The 15,609-nt window shown below is 48.7% G+C and overlaps 1 protein-coding gene across 1 annotated transcript in view; it reads right to left on the reverse strand.

Moving 5' to 3' along the window:
* TRAF3IP2 (TRAF3 interacting protein 2) overlaps positions 1 to 8,863 on the reverse strand; it is a 48,499-nt gene extending 39,636 nt beyond the window's left edge. The window contains exon 1 of the mRNA XM_077162679.1: positions 8,758 to 8,863. The gene's annotated coding sequence lies outside the window, so the exon portion shown is untranslated. The remainder of the gene's footprint in view (positions 1 to 8,757) is intronic.
* Positions 8,864 to 15,609: the final 6,746 nt, after the last annotated feature.

A 15,609-nucleotide genomic window follows, 5' to 3' on the forward strand; every position in this document is an offset into this window, starting at 1 on the left:
ATAGTATATACAAATATGTAATAAATCACTTGTTCACTGTCTTTTTCTTCCCCCAGAATTTGAACCTCACAAGTGCATGGTTTTTGACTGCTCTGTTCACACCTACATTCTCAGCGTGACATTCTCAGTAGAATTGTATCTGGCACAAGCAGGGTCTCAACAAATACGTGTTGGTTGAATAAATGATTCACACCTTTTTTCAGAGAGGGGTCAGATCAGTGCAGCAGGGACCGCTGGCAATGAGAACGTCGGGCCCCGCGGGGGGCGGGAGAGAGTATTTGGTGGGCTCAATCTTCAAGCGACCTGAAAATTATATCACTTGGGGGACCCTTCCCCCTTCCTCCTTTTCTTCCTCTTGCAAATATTTACTAAGTGCCCACTGGTAAGTGCCTGGGCCCCCTGGTAAGCCCGGGCCAGCGTCATGGGAGCACGTGCTCTTCTCTCCCCGCAGGGAAGCAGCTGGCCTGTTTCGGGATCTTCAGGGCTGTGTCCAGGACAGCCCAGAGCGCGAGGCACACCTGCCACCGCCGTGGTCCCTCCCAGCCCTGAGCCCCCCCGCCACAACAGACCCCCCCCCCCGCCAGCCCCACCCACCCTCCTGAGGGTGCACAGAGAACCCTCAGGCACAAAGACACACCAGGGGCCAAAGCAGGCAAGGGGGTTGTGTCATAGATGGTGCTTTTATGTGGGGGGTTCAAATGTCCATATTGTAAAATGCTACACATTTTTAAAAATCTCTCAGTATCTCACTACTCCTCATCATTTCCATTTTCCCTGTTTTATTCCAGGCCTGTTTTATTTCACATGCAGTCCGCGTGGTTGTGCCCCTGGCATGGCCCGTGCATGCGTTCCCAGCAGTGGAAAAGTCCTGTGTCCAAACATTGACCTAGAGGAGAGAGCTGTGACCCCTGAGTTGGGGCGAGGGGGTGGTAGAAGACCTGCCGGTCAGAACCCCAGCAGCCCCTCACCTGCCTGGATGCTGAGCTCAGGAACCCCGGGGGAAGCTGAGGCCAGCAAAGGGGTGGGGGGTGCTGGTAAGGGGCTCCTCTTTGGAGTCTGACAACCACATGGCAAATCCCTGGGGGAAGGGGCGGCTGGAGGACCACTAAGCTCAGGAAGATCTGGCTGGGAGTCCATTTCTGAGGCTCACAGCACAGACGCCCAGGCCGCACCCCTACAGTGGGACGTGGGGCCAGAACTTCCGTATTTCGTTTTTGGTATTTTTTTCAAGTCTCACAGGTAAACAAGTTCCCTCATATTTTGCCAAAAGGAGTGTAATCTGCATAATTTGTCAATAGCCATCAGTACATAAAATGCCTATGCCCTTTGACCTAGTCATTTCACTTCTAGGAAATGCCTTTTCAGAGCTGTGCACCCTGTGTGAAATGAAGAGGCTACAGGCAATGCAGCAGCGGTAACGACAGCTCAGACTACAAACAACCCAAAGGCCCAAGGGTTCTGGTATCTAAAACCAGGGCACTGGAAACAGTGAATATTTTGCATCTTTTAAAAAAATAAGGAAATGCTGGGTAAACTAATGTGGGACAAATTCCAAGATTAATTGTTAAGTAATAAATGAATGAATGAATAAATAGCAACCCAGCCTGGAGGGCGTGTCTTGTATTACATGCGACGGTATAAGCCGGCTCCTAAGAATTGAGGAATGGTGGCTGCCTCTGGAAGGGACTTGGTGACTGGAAATGGGACAGGGGAGAGACGAGTTTCATAGCATTTTACATCGTGTGTGCATATGTCTGTTCAAAAATAAAGAAAATAGTCTTTTAAAGCGAAGGAAATGCCCCGCTAGTGATTTTTTTTTTTTTTTTAAAGACAGAGAGAAGGAAGGAAGGATAGAAGGAAGGAAGGAAGGAAGAAAGGGAAACATCTTTAAACATTTTCTTGTTTTATTGTATTCTGTTTCTCCGTTTTTTTGTTACATGGGCTGGGGCCGGGAATCGAACCGAGGTCCTCCGGCATAGCAGGCAAGCACTTTGCCCGCTGAGCCACCGCGGCCCGCCCCCCGCTAGTGATTCTGATGTTCACAGAACCAGTGAGAGTGAAGAGCTCTGGAGACCACCCAGAAGGAAGTGAAATTCTATGTCTTTCTTTTTTTTTTTGTATGCTGTATGGCGGGGTCACATTCCATTCTTTTTCCCTGTGAGAATCCTGTTATTGCAGGACCATTTGTTGAATTTTTTTGTTTGTTTGGCTTTTTTGTTTGTTTGTTTGTTTTGGGGGAAGTGCATGGGCTGGGATTCGAACCCAGGTCTCCTGCACAGCAGGTGAGAATTCTACCACTGAACTACCCTCGCACCCCCTGAAATTCTACGTCTTTTAAAAGACTAGCATTTAGCAGAGGATGGAGGCAGTGGCCAGGGCTGGGAGTGGGATGGGCACAAGCCAGGACAGAGGGCAGGTCCTGGGTACACACAATCAGACTGACACAGGTGCACACACCAACACAGACTCCTTCTTCTCTGGAATCCCATTGTTCTTTGGATTGTGAGTTGTGGCTCTCTACCTCTTGGCTTCTGATCAGCACCTTTTCCCCCAAACCTATCAGTTTCACTCTCTCTGAATCTGTCTCTCTCGTTCACTTTCTTTCTATTTCCTCAGACCTTACCCCTTTCTCCCAACTCTTCTACCGCCTCCCCACCCAGTAGCTGGAGATTTTGCAGACAAGATCTTCTCCAGATGCTGGGGAGTCCTGGCTCCCCATGTGACAGTGCTCCCTTGGTGTCCCATTCATAGAATTTCCCAAGCACTAGCCCTCTTTCTCTCTCTCTCTCTCTCTTTTTTTCCCTCCCTCTGCACAGCTTGAGCTGCCTCCAACTCTCACAACTTTGCTCACGTCTGTCCCCAGCAATCTTTCCTTCCTCCAGCACATCCTGACCTAAATTATTTAGTTTCTTGAAACAGACTCTTCATCTTCACAGCACAACCTTTCTGATCTCACAGTTCATCAAAAGCTCCTTTCCTCCTGTCATCGCGGCCTCTGTGCCTCCAAGTCCATCAGACCCCAGCCTGGCCTGGGAGGGAAATGTCTCCCCAGGCACATATAATCTCACATCCACATTCACATTCACAGTTATGTGGCTTCTGGCTTCCAGATGGGGTTACCCTGAATCAACACATATTTCTAGGATGTGGGAAAACACGCAGCCCTTAAATGTGCAGGCTGTTTTCAGACACCCGAGGTTTAAATTCTTTCTCTGCCAGCTGCACGATTGGATGTGTGACCTTGAGAAAATTACTTAACTTCTCTGGTCCTCACTTTTTTCATCTGTAGTCTAGGGGAAATAACCACACCCAAAGGGGTGTTGTGAAGATAAAATATGTACGTAAAGTGCTGAACACAGAGCCTAGGCCATATTAAGCGCTCAAAAGGCAATGGCTGTTTTGCTGTTTATCATCTCTACTGCAACAAGTGATTTGGCTGGGGGGGGGGGCCTCTTTTTCCAGACTGTTTACTGGTTTTATATCTGTTCGTGCAAACCGCGTCCTTTTCACCACCGTGTGCATATCTGAGTCATTTGTAGCACACCTGGCACACATCATCTTATCTGATCCTTAGAACAAGCCTGGCTTTGCAGGTAGAGAAAGGGGTACCAATTCACTATGCCTATTTTTTGGGGGGGTGGCTGCTTGGTCCAGGAATCGAACCCGGATCTCCCACATGAAAGGCGGGCATTCTAACCACTAAACTACCCGTGCACCCTCACTATGCCTATTTTTACAGAGGTTTAGGCCCATTAAGTGGCTTTCCCAAATCACATAGCAGGTAATCGGTGAAGCCAAAACTAGCCTACAGCTCTCCCAGCTCTTCCCATTAAACCATCAGGCAAACTTATTCTGGAAAGGGCCAGACAGTGAACAGTTAAGGTTTGCAGGCTGTGCTATCTCATATGAAGCTGGTTGTTTTTTTTTTTTAACTGAAAAAATCAAAGCAAAACAAAACACCATTCTTAGCAACAGACTGTTCAAAAACAGACCTTTTGGCTTGAGGGCTGTAGTTTACCAACCCCTGATACAGATGATGCTGATAAATCAAAACACAAACCCAGATGGAATAGACATACTCAAGAAACCTCATCCTTTGTGAGCAATAATGGTTAATATTTATCGAGTGCTTATTCGATCTCAAATATTGCTCCAAGGGCTTAGATGGATTAATTTATTTAATCCTGTTCTCAGTCCCATTTCACAGATGGGGACGCTGCCGCAGGGCAGGGTAGGTAACTTTCCCAAGGTAAATGGAGCTATTGGGGAAGGGAAAGTTATGGGGGGGGGGGGGAGGGTGGCTAAAGAGGTATGCTAACCTAGGAGCTCCCGGGGTGAATGTGTTTCAGAACCAGCTACCCTGCTGCTCAGGCAGCTTGGATATATATGCCACCTGTGTTCCAGAAAGAATCACCAGGCTGGAAACCTAAGGCAGCTTTCCTTCATGCCATTACAATAGAGATTGTGGAGGAGACTGCAGTGGCATCTTGATTTGAGAAAAGCACTTGATTGGGTGTCATTAAATTTTAATCACAAACCGAATTCAAAATAAATTGAAAACTGGTTGACAGAGCACAAACAAAAGGTGATGATAAATGGTGATGCATCTAGAGAAGAGATATCTTCCAGGGGACAACTCTGAGGCAAGGACGGCTGGGATTTAATGAAGGTGTTATGTCCCTGAAAGAAGACAAATAGCATAGCAAGAAACAGAGGGAGGGCAGGAGTGAGCAGCCTGAGTAATTAATAAGCTGCATCATCAGCTCCTAAATAACCAAGACTTTGTGTTCACCAACTGCTTGTTTTTTGTTTTTGTTTTTTAGCATCCTTTTAGTCAACAATGGATTGAAAAGTCCTAGAGACACACAGCATGTATATTTCAGGTAGCTGTAATAAAGAAACACACGAATATATAAATTTCCAGTTGGGAAGATTCTCAGGTCTAATTTGGATCAGATACTTTCAATTACAGATTCTCAAGGTCTTACTTCATTTCCTAGGGAGTAACTCTCTTATGTGTCCAAAAGTCATAAATGTAAAATAAAAATCTTTAAACTCATTAATGTTCTTTGTTTACTGCCCAAATGCATGCAAGCTTTTTATAAGAGTGGTTTGCTTACTGGAAGGTTGGTTCTGAGTGAACTGTTTGGCTGAGATTCAAACTCCAATGAATAAATACTTCCAAGTAAACTTGCAGAATTTCCCAGACGGAGAAGTTCTTCCATTTGGCTTGCCAGAGGCTCTGAGACAGCGGTGAGCCCTGGAGACCAGGAACCATGAACATAACCCTACTTGGTAAGCCTCTGACCTGACCTGATTTTGAAGTTCTGTCTCTGGGACCCCTTGGCGCCACTAAACGAGGATGAGACGGACTAATGGGGAGGGACTGCCTCCTTCACATTGAAAGTTGGCCATAAACATTTGGAGAATAACCTCAGGCCAGCCCCCGGACCCCCCACCCACACCCCCACATGTGTGAGTCCTAATTCACTCCAGGCCAAACAGTGAAGAAGGGGAAGGAGGAGACAGAGGAAAAAGCAGGAGGGGAAGAGGAAGGCATGAAAAAGAAGAGAGGCAAAGCAGGAGAGGAGAGAAGTAAGGAAGATGGGGGAACCTTGAAGGAAACTTTTAAAAATGTGCCCTTTGTTGGTGTAGGAGAGAGTCTTATTTAAACTGCAGCTTTTATATATTACTGGATATGAAAGGGGCATTTGGAAGAAAAGGGAAGGATGAATTGCGCTAAAAGGCAAGAGTGTTATAGGGGAAGCCCATCCCAGGAAGAGTTGGGAGAGGGGATGGAGAACTGCCGACCCTGGGCAAGGAAAAAGGGATAACTTTGGAACCTTGAGCACAGAAAAACAATGGGGCTGATAAGAGCCAAGTTTTCTCCATGGCAGAGGGAGCTGCCAAGAACCCAGCCAGCCTGGGCCGGTGGGGGGAAAGGTGGACATGCAGGGTGGAGGCTCCAGTCCAACTCATCACGCCCAGAGAGCTTGATTTCAGCTCCTTATCAGGGAAGCAAGCCAAACTGGCACAGCTGTAAGGGCCTCCGCCCTCCCTCAGCCAGCTTATAACTTTTCGTCTTCAGGAAGGTCTGCGTGCACTCATCCATGTGCTCACACAGAAACACTCAGGCAGAGAAGCACACATGGACTGCTAGGAGCCCCAAGAGGCAAAGAACGTGAGGGAGAAAGGACAGCCTGGGTTTCAGGAACCAAATAAAAATAACTTGGTGACAACATATTGGGATGAAACGGGAGAGGGGTGTGCTTTATGATTCCACCCCCCAGATGCTTTCTCATGGAGAGACCGCAGGATTGTTTTGATAAGGAAATGTGATCAAACATTAGAGGTCATTCAATTGAATCTGAAAGGCATTTAAAGTTTAATGTGCCTCATCTGTACTCTTTTTTTTTTCCTGCAGCATTTGCCTGCAATTCATGCACATTTTAAAAAGCTAATCTAAAATTGCCTGCAGCAGAAAAATGATTTGAATTCAGGATATTTCTGAGACCTTCCCATTCTGCGATGTGGAAAACACAGATTTAATTTAGATAAACTACTCCCTATAATAATCTGAGTTTTATTTCTGATTATCTGTTAAAGAATGGCTGCAAATATGACTGCCTTCTCCTCCTCTTTGTCTTCAGAGAATTTGACGGTCACTAACTCCGGAATCCGAACAGAAGCTGGCGTACACATGTTCTCCCTCTGCACCCTCCAGAAAAATGAGCATCCCAGAATTAAGGACCTTTCCCCCTGAGGCTTCAGCGGCTGCGGCTTCACCCTTTATCAGCTCGCCTTACCCAGGGAGCAGGGCAGCGCAGCCCTCACCCATCCATCCACCCTCACCCATCCATCCACCCTCACCCATCCACCCTCGTGACACTCTCGTCATGGGAATGACTTGGAGCTGCCACTGCAGATTATAAATGAGTGTGGTGCGTCGCTGTTATGGATCAAAGCTAGGCTGGCAGCTGGGAAACAGCCTGATTTCAGATAACGGTACATCCTTATTTGAAAATTAAAAAAAAAAAAAAAAAAATCAGCAGCTCGTCAAGGGTGAAACATCTTGAAATGCCGTTCCTCTCATCCCAGGGGGATGAGAGAGAAAAATCTAAAACCATGACAAAAAAACCTAAAGCCATACCTGGACCTTAATATCACACAGCAACAACTTGGCAATGCGCCATCCCAGGCAGCCAGAGACCAGGTAAATTGTACTGATGGCGAGTAATTGACTCAAAGGTACATTAACAACAACAGCGACAAAAGAGCGATTTGGAAAAGGTTAAGGATTCAAGGTATCCGCCATCTAATAACAGTGTGTCTAGTCATAGGCACCAGCCTTACAGGTTTTAGGATGGGCCTCACGGTCTCCTTTCAGCTCATAAGAAGGCCTCACACGCAGGGACTGACCTGGCTCGTCTCCCAGAGCCAGTCTGGGCTCCGTGGGCAAGTGCACGGGACGATTCTTCCTGGGCAATCCAAATGGGACATGCACTAATTCAGGAAACCCCCGTGTTCTCCTCTTTGGCTAGAGCTAGTAAGAATGCCACAGCGCCACGTGGCAGCCCAGCCTGCCCCCAGCTCCCTGATCAACCTGCAGCTTCAGCTTCGGCCTGGAGAAGTGAGTGAAACAGACATCAAAGAGGCTTAGGTGGAAGGCGCCTGAGCACTCACCAGGGCGTCTGATAGTTGCTGGGAACTGGGAGTAGAAAAGTACAATGAAACAAAGTCCCATTCCTGGAGGGGCTATCCATCTAGAAGCTGGAGGTAAAATTAACTTAATACGAATAATGACCAAACAATAAAGCCTTTTAAGACCACCCATTGCGACTACCACTCTGGGCCTCCCACTACCCTAGCCTGGTTTTGTTTGTAGGGAATTTAGACATAATCGAGTTAGTTCACCCGCCCTCCCTGCCAACTCAACACACTTTTCGGATGAAGAAATCCAGACCCAGAGAAGCCAAAGCGAATCTCCTAAGTAAGAAGCAGAGTCAGAACTCGAAACGAAGTTTCTTTTATCCTTTGAAAAATTATTTGATATTTTTTTTAATTCCCTTTCTTTTTAAAAAACATCCCCGTATCCCAAGAACCCACGGTGAACTTGAAAGTCACATGAAGTTTGATTAGCTTCTAAGATCAGGTCATTGCATTTCTCCCCTCATTTCCCCCAAAGGCTCCATCCAGTGCCAGAAATGCTGGAAGGGGCGCGGGCGGGGGACTGGCCCGGGGAGGCGGCCCCCAGCCAGCGCGGGGCTCAGCGCGGCGGCCGGGCCCGAGGCCATGCTGCTGCTTTCTCACCACCCCCAGCACGACACGGGGGGCAGGGAAAACTTGGGAGTTCGCCTCCCGTCTCTGCCCCTGACACGTTCTCGGGCCGGGGGCCAATGACTTACTCTTCGCCATTCCCGCACTCCCTCCCTGGGGAAACGGGGGCTGGAGTTTTTGACAGAAACGCTGGTGACCTGAAGTTCACCGGCAAATGGGTCCCAGGCGGCGTGGGGAAGGCCGGGCACGCGCGCCTCCGCTCCTCCAAGGGTTACTCCCCGCCCGCCGGCCCGCGGCCCTGCGCCACCAGCACAAGCTCACGGCCAGCGCGGCCGCCTGTCATTTTCTCTGGCCGGGCTGGTCTCTCCACGAACGAGTTCGCGTTGGGGAGAGGAAGGCGGAGGAAAGCCGGGACAGACCCTCGGTAGAGGAGAAGGCACTGCTTTGGGGAACGGGGCCGCGACCCCGACAAGAACTCACCTTGGGGGCCGCGCGGGCGGGCCGGGGGGTGGTCGCGCTCGGCTCCTGTCCCTCGCCACCTTGGGTCGCCCTCCGCCTTCCCCCGCCCTCTCCGGGCCCAGGTAAGTCGCAGAACAGGCTCTGAAGCAGGAAGTGGAAGTTGTATGCAAATGTCGACCGGGGCTAGAAAGCCTTCGCTCGAAAAACTCCCTGTGGGCAATGAATCAACAGCTGAGAAGTCACTTTACTTCTTAAAACAGAAACCTCCTTCATTCACTAGAAATGAATGGCTAGCGACCAATTAGACTGCGCTTTCGTTTCCACCACCCAGCCAGGATACTGCGGGGTGGGGGGTGAGGGGGGACGTCCGTGCACCCCAGCCTGTTATCGGGGTGCCCTACCCACTGGGGAAGGTGACCCGTGGAGGGGGTCTGAGCTGAGCGTTAAGATCAGTTATTCATTAATGAGCAGCTCCAAAGGGGGAGGATGGGGCCAGATGAGGAGTATGAAGCCAGAGATTGAGATTCACACTGACTTCTCTAAGTGCTTCCTACAGCGGCATTTGCTGGACATAACCACAAAGGGAGAGGTCACCCCTGCGCACACACACACACACACACACACACACACACACACACGCACGCACACAAATGCAGGCGCACACACACTTTGTCCTGCTCAGGCTGGCTGTACCCCAGTCTTACATAACCTCAGGTTTATATCCTCCCCTTCCCTTCCCATTGTTTAATCAGTGACCTCCAAAATTTATTGCTTTTTCAGCGAGAAGGAGACACTGGAGGCAGGATGATACCACAGAAATATGTATGAATATAAATATCAAGGCAGCTAACATCTGGGACAGCAGAGTGGGGTGAAGCTTCGGAGTCAAAGGGAGCCCGGGTGTGCGTTCAGCTCTGTCCCCTGCCAGCCGGCACCCTGGGCAGTGGATTGTGCTCCTGGTGCTGGCCTTGGCTGCCAGCTGAAGAGCCAAAGGTCAGTCCACTCTCTGGGAAGTCTCCCCAAGCCTCGTGTGGGGGACGGGCCCTGGCACATCACGTCCAGGTTCTGAGCAAACTGGGTGTGGGAAGCAGGTTGTTCTACATTCTACAAGCAGAGGAAACGTGTTTTGTTTTTTAAATAGATATACAGGTTATATACATTTAGATATATTCTTACATTGGGATATTATGCAGTGGTTAAAAATGATAAAATACATTGCTAAATGCTCACTCATATGGCAAAATGGATTTGAGATATTATTTAGTGAAAAAAGTTATATAGTTCCATATCTTCTCTCTATTTATATTGATTATATAATATTTTCCTCTCTATTGAGAGAGAGAGAGAGAGAGATTTGTTCACCACTAGTCCCAGCACCTAGCACACTGTCTAGAACATACCAGGCAATCACTATATACCTGTGAAATGACCAAATAAGAAATGTCCAAAAGGATACATGCTAAACTGTTAAGTGCCAGTCAACTCATGGAAATGGGGTTGAGGGAAATGATTGAGGATGGAGGACTTGTATACTATATACACTTGTGAGCCATCTGATTCCTCTTCCACAACAAGCCTGTAATATTCACTAAAAGAGTAAAGATTTAAAAAAAAATAGTACTTATTACCTTGGCCTTGAACTTTCTGCCTCAAAATTATTATTATAAAAATATTTGGGGGAGGGAAAATAAAATTCTCTGGGTGCTGGTTACCCTGAAAAAGCTACTGGTGTTCAGAGATGGGAACAGAAAGGAAAAGAAGAAAGGCAGGGGAGAACAGGGAGGGAGGACAAGGGAAAGGGAGGAGTGAAAGTATTTTTCACTTTTCTTAGATTTCCTTAAATGGATTAGGAAAAGCCTCAAGGAGCTCCTGTCAAATACCATCTTTGAAATATGACCTATCAGGGAAAACATGGGGACTCATTCCTCCCCCCCCCCCCCCCCAGCTTTCTCATCAACTGTTCTCCTGCCTGTGGGGCCTGCCGGCTCTGAGGAAGGTACCGAGTTCCGCAAGGCTGATTTAATTGCTGTTAGCTGGGCCCTCCTGGTATCTGAATTTATCCTTAGGAGGCAGGCGGGCACGTGGGGGCATGAATTGATGGCTCTGATACAGGAGCCTCTCCTGTGGCCCCTCCTGGAGATGGGCCTGAGGATGTAACCATCTAGTGGGAGGCATCCAGGACAGAAGCTTCTGTCTGAACATGACCGAGGCCGTTACAGTGAAGGGCGGATGGCAGGGAGGCAGGAGAGGAGCGTCACCGGGTGCTTTCAGGCTAATGCATGCACCTTGCTAGATGCCATCCCAGGAGAAACCCTTCGCGAAGCTTCTGCCATATACTAAGTGTGCTACCTGTCAGCTCACTTAATCCTTCAAACTGTTCGACGGAGCGGTTTTTACTACTATCATTTCCATTTTACCTTGGAGGAATCGGAGGCTCAGAGACATTGAATAACTTCTCCAAAGACACACAGCAAGGTGTGGAGGATTCAAGCCCAGAGCTGTCTGACTTAGGAATGAAAGTTATCCCCCCTTTCCTGTCCCCCCCCTTCATTGCTCCTCTTGTCATTTGTCCTTCGTGCTTGGGTGAGGCTTCTTCATACAACTCTTGACAACGCTTAAGAGGGGAAGAAAGGTGAAGGTAAGGAAAGAGAGGGGTTGTGACTGTACCTGTCACCCTGGTGCTGACTTTCTACAGTGACGGTGACAGCTGCTGTATGAGTAGAAGGTGAACAAATGCGGGCCAGCCCTCCTCCTCCAGGGAAACACAGGACGTGAGGGCTTGTGCTGGCCAGATTCTAGAGTGTGCTCAGTATTCTTGCAAAAGAAGACGATTCTAATTGTGGCATCATTAGATAAATGGCAGCTTCCCACCCCCATTCCCAATAAACCACACAATAATAATAATAAACTGAAAACCATTTGGACCTAGTGCTCAGAAGCTCTCCATCCTCCGGCATTATTGATCGATGAAAGGAAAGGATAGGAAAAGGAAAAAAGATTCATTCCTGGGACATGCCTCGATTTTCCACTCTAAATGCCTTGATCTCCAGTGCTCAGAGGGCAGAGTGAAAGCGTGACAGTGCACAAGGACAGAAGACTCCTGCGGGGCGCTTCCCCGCGCGTGGTCCATGTGCAGAGGCCCCGGCCCCAGCGCGCTGGCCGCCACCTGGGCGCACGTCCCCGAGCGCGGGTCCCCGCCGTGTCCGCCACGCAGAGGCCGGCAGACGCACGCCACCTCGGGGTCCGACCCGCACCCCCCGCCCCCTGTGGTGAGCGCGTGCTGAGCTCATCCAGAAGCAGACACCCTGCAGGTGCAGGACGTGCCGGAGCAGCTGCCAGCCACCCGAGGAAGGCAGCCGGGTCTGCGGGTCGCTGCCTCTGCAGTGCTTTGGGGGACCGCGCCCAGGCCGGAGGGACCCCCGCCAGGGCTCACCACCCTCCTCGCCGCCCTCCACCCGCACCGAGCCCCCCCGCGAGCCGGGGGCCCCTTCCCTCTGGGTGGGCTCCTCTCTGGCCCCGATCCTGCTGTCAGGTCTTGGTAACCCAGCTCAAGAAGGAAGGGTGAGCCCTCGGTCTTTTTCTTTCCAAGAGTTTCCTTGCCCCCCAGTACACGTTTGTTCATCTCCTTCCCCCACCAAGGGCTCTTGGGAGCAGCAGCCCTTGTGGAGCTACAGATTGTCCTGTTCCATCCTTTCCCGGGGGCAGTGGGTGTCTCCTCGCCTGTTCAGGGGGCTGCTCAGCAGTTCTGGGGAAAGCCCCAGGGAAAATAATAAAATAATCGGCCCTGAGGTGGCTCTCCCTGTTCACCCAGATCTGAAATGGTTGGCAGCTCTGCCTGATAAAAAACAAGTGAGTCTTACCACATGGGCACCTCGTGACCACTGCACTGAGTCCCAGCTCCAGTCTCAGCACTTTGCATGATTTTCCTCATTTAATGTTCATGCACCTTTACCAGCACGTTTCTCTAAAACAGATTGGCTACTGTTTCCTGAGCAGCTATGCTGTGCTTCGTGCCTCTCATTTTCTGTATAACGAAGTGGAGAATTTTATTCCGTGAGACTCTAGAGAGCTGCTCCCCAAAGATGAAAGCAGACAGTGCCTGGGCACTGCTCCACACCGGGCTGAGCCCCGCAGGGAGGGTCAGGGGAGAGAGAGGAGTGTTTGGAAGGGCCGCAGAGTGGAAGGCAGCAGAGGAGTAGAGAAGAGGCAGGCCTGGGGCAGCAGGGGGCTTGGAAGAAGAGTAGGAGGGTCAGGGAGCAACCGTGACCTGCCGTGCTATGCAATCCATTGTGTGAATCCCCTTCAAGGCAATCCAACAGAAATCAACATTATTTCCCTGGTCTTCCCTAGCTGAATTTACTCAATTGTTAGACTTTTGGATGAGTCAACGGGCAGCTTTACTCAGGTAACATTTAAAAATCCCTAAAGCCACCCTGCAAGATAGGCTTTACTACTTTCATTTTACAGGTGAGGAAATTAGGACAGAGGTTTACTCCAGCCACACATCTGGGTTTCAAATCCCCCCGCAGGCCACGCCTCTCCCTTGTACCTTGCCAGTGGCAACCACTAGGGGAAACCGAGGCTCGGACACAGGCTGACCCGCACAGACTGGTCTCAGGAAATCTTGGTCTTTCCTTTTGTGCCCTTTTTCACTCCCTAGATTGTCCTTCCTCCAACAGTGCTGTGTCTAGAGTGTTTATCCTCTCCTCCCCTCTCCCTCATCCAAACCTGCTCTCAAAAAGAAACCTGCTCACTCATTTGTACTTAAGTTATGTGGCGTGAATTTGAATCGGAGTGCCACCTCTCTGAGGGGTACTTGCATTTTAAGCCTCATCAACCTCTCTGAAATGAAAGGCTTTGTTCCATATTAAAAGAATTTCAGGCACCAGGGAGCAAGTGGAGAGGAATTGGAGGGTGCTGGTGGCATGGAGGGGAAGCAGGACCCAAAGACATGCATTTACTAGTGAAAACTTGAGGCACAGAGTTGACAGGGAGATGTGATTTATGTCTGGGCTGATCCTTCAGGGCTCCACAAAAATGTGTGGATTTTTTCTCAAAAGGAAGCTTGGCTGCCTGACTTCCAGGTCAAAACTTGTCCTCATTCCCAGGGGTGTGAATCTCCCTGGCAACGTGGGAGAGGACTCCCGTGATGAGCCGGGACCCGGCATCATGGGATTGAGAAAGCCTTCTTGACCAAAAGGGGCAACGGAGAAATGAGACATGGTAGTGTCAGTGGCTGAGAGATTTCAAACAGAGTTGAGAGGTTATGCTGGAGGTTATTCTTATGCATTATATAGATATCCCTTTTTAGTTTATGGTGTATTGGAGTGGCTGGAGGGAAGTACCTGAAACTGGAGCTGTGTCCCGGCAGGCTTGTTTCTTGGAGATGATTGTATAACGATATCGCTTTTAAAGTGTGACTGTGTGATTGTGAAGACCTTGTGCTGATGCTCCTTTTATCCAGGGTATGGACATGAATAAAAAACTATGGATAACACTAAATAATAGGGGAGATAAAGTGTACAAAAATGGGTAGATTGAAATACTAGTGGTCAATGGGAAGGAGGGGAAGGGATAGGGGATATATGAGTTTTTCCTTTTTTCTTCTTGTTTCTTTTTCTGGAATGATGCAAACATTCTAAAAATGATCATGGTGATGAATACACAACTATGTGATGATATTGTGAGTCACTGATTGTACACCAGGTATGGACTATATGTGCATGAAGATTTGTCAATAAAAATACTAAAACAAAACAAAACTTGTTTGTCACCAGAACTGTGCACCTCCCAGAAAAGAGGGACTAGAGGGTGGATTTCCTCAGAGTACCATTTCCCTGATAGCTTTCAGGGCCTCTCCTCATCTGTCACATCGTGGAATGCCGGGCAAGAGCAGAGATCACTGTGCATAGAATCTGAGCAATTACGCCTTGACTGGCATCTAAAATATACTTAAAGTGCTCGCTGGTGTAGCCTGTGTCCTAGAACCTAAGGCAAATTGTGTGGCCGTGGCTGCCTGGCTCCTGGGTGCTCGTGCTCCGAGACATAGCATTGCCAGGGAGCAGAAAAGCTGACATATCCTCAGCATCAGTGGCCCCTTGGTGAAGAGCCCGGCTCTGGGCTTGGGCCCCTAGTTTGACATTTTGCAGCCCTAGAGACATTTTCTTCACACAGAGCTGCCAGCTAGAGACGGAGTCTTTGGCGCCTGATGAAATCGATTCCTTGCTGGGCCCATTACACAGATGAAGAAACTGAAGTTTGGAGAAGGTCTTACTTCCTCCAGCAGGTGTAGTCTCTTCCCCCGCACACAGCTTGGCGAGTGAGGACCAGGGTAGATTTTAGCCCACTTGTCCCCTCAGCGGGGCAGACACTGCACAACTCTCCTCATCAGCCCCGAGGGGTTGTTACGAAGATTAGATGAAATAACCTATGTTCACTGTCTGGTATTGTGGTCAATAAATATTAGCTACTACTATTATTATTATAAATGTTAAATAATGTGTAACTCAATTAATATATACTGATAATCAATTATCAGTCAATATTATAAAGGAAAAAAGCTCGATAAAATAGTAGATGACAATAAAAAATACTCATACGTAGCAGTAAGATGTTTTTATTGTAGTAAAATTCATATAGCAAAATTCACCATTTTAACCATTTAAAATTGTACAATTCATAATGTTGTGCTTGCTACCAGCATCACTAATTCTGGAACATTTTTATCATTCCCAAAAGAAACCCCATACTTGTTAGAAAAAGACGTATTTTTATGCTATCGATGGAATTTTGGGGTATTGACACTGGAGAATTTCTTCAACTCAGATAATCTAACCGTATGTGAGGATCCAGGGGAGGAGAAAGCGACCATGG

The sequence above is a fragment of the Tamandua tetradactyla genome, chromosome 5 (assembly GCF_023851605.1).
Source record: "Tamandua tetradactyla isolate mTamTet1 chromosome 5, mTamTet1.pri, whole genome shotgun sequence".
Classification (NCBI taxonomy): domain Eukaryota; kingdom Metazoa; phylum Chordata; class Mammalia; order Pilosa; family Myrmecophagidae; genus Tamandua; species Tamandua tetradactyla.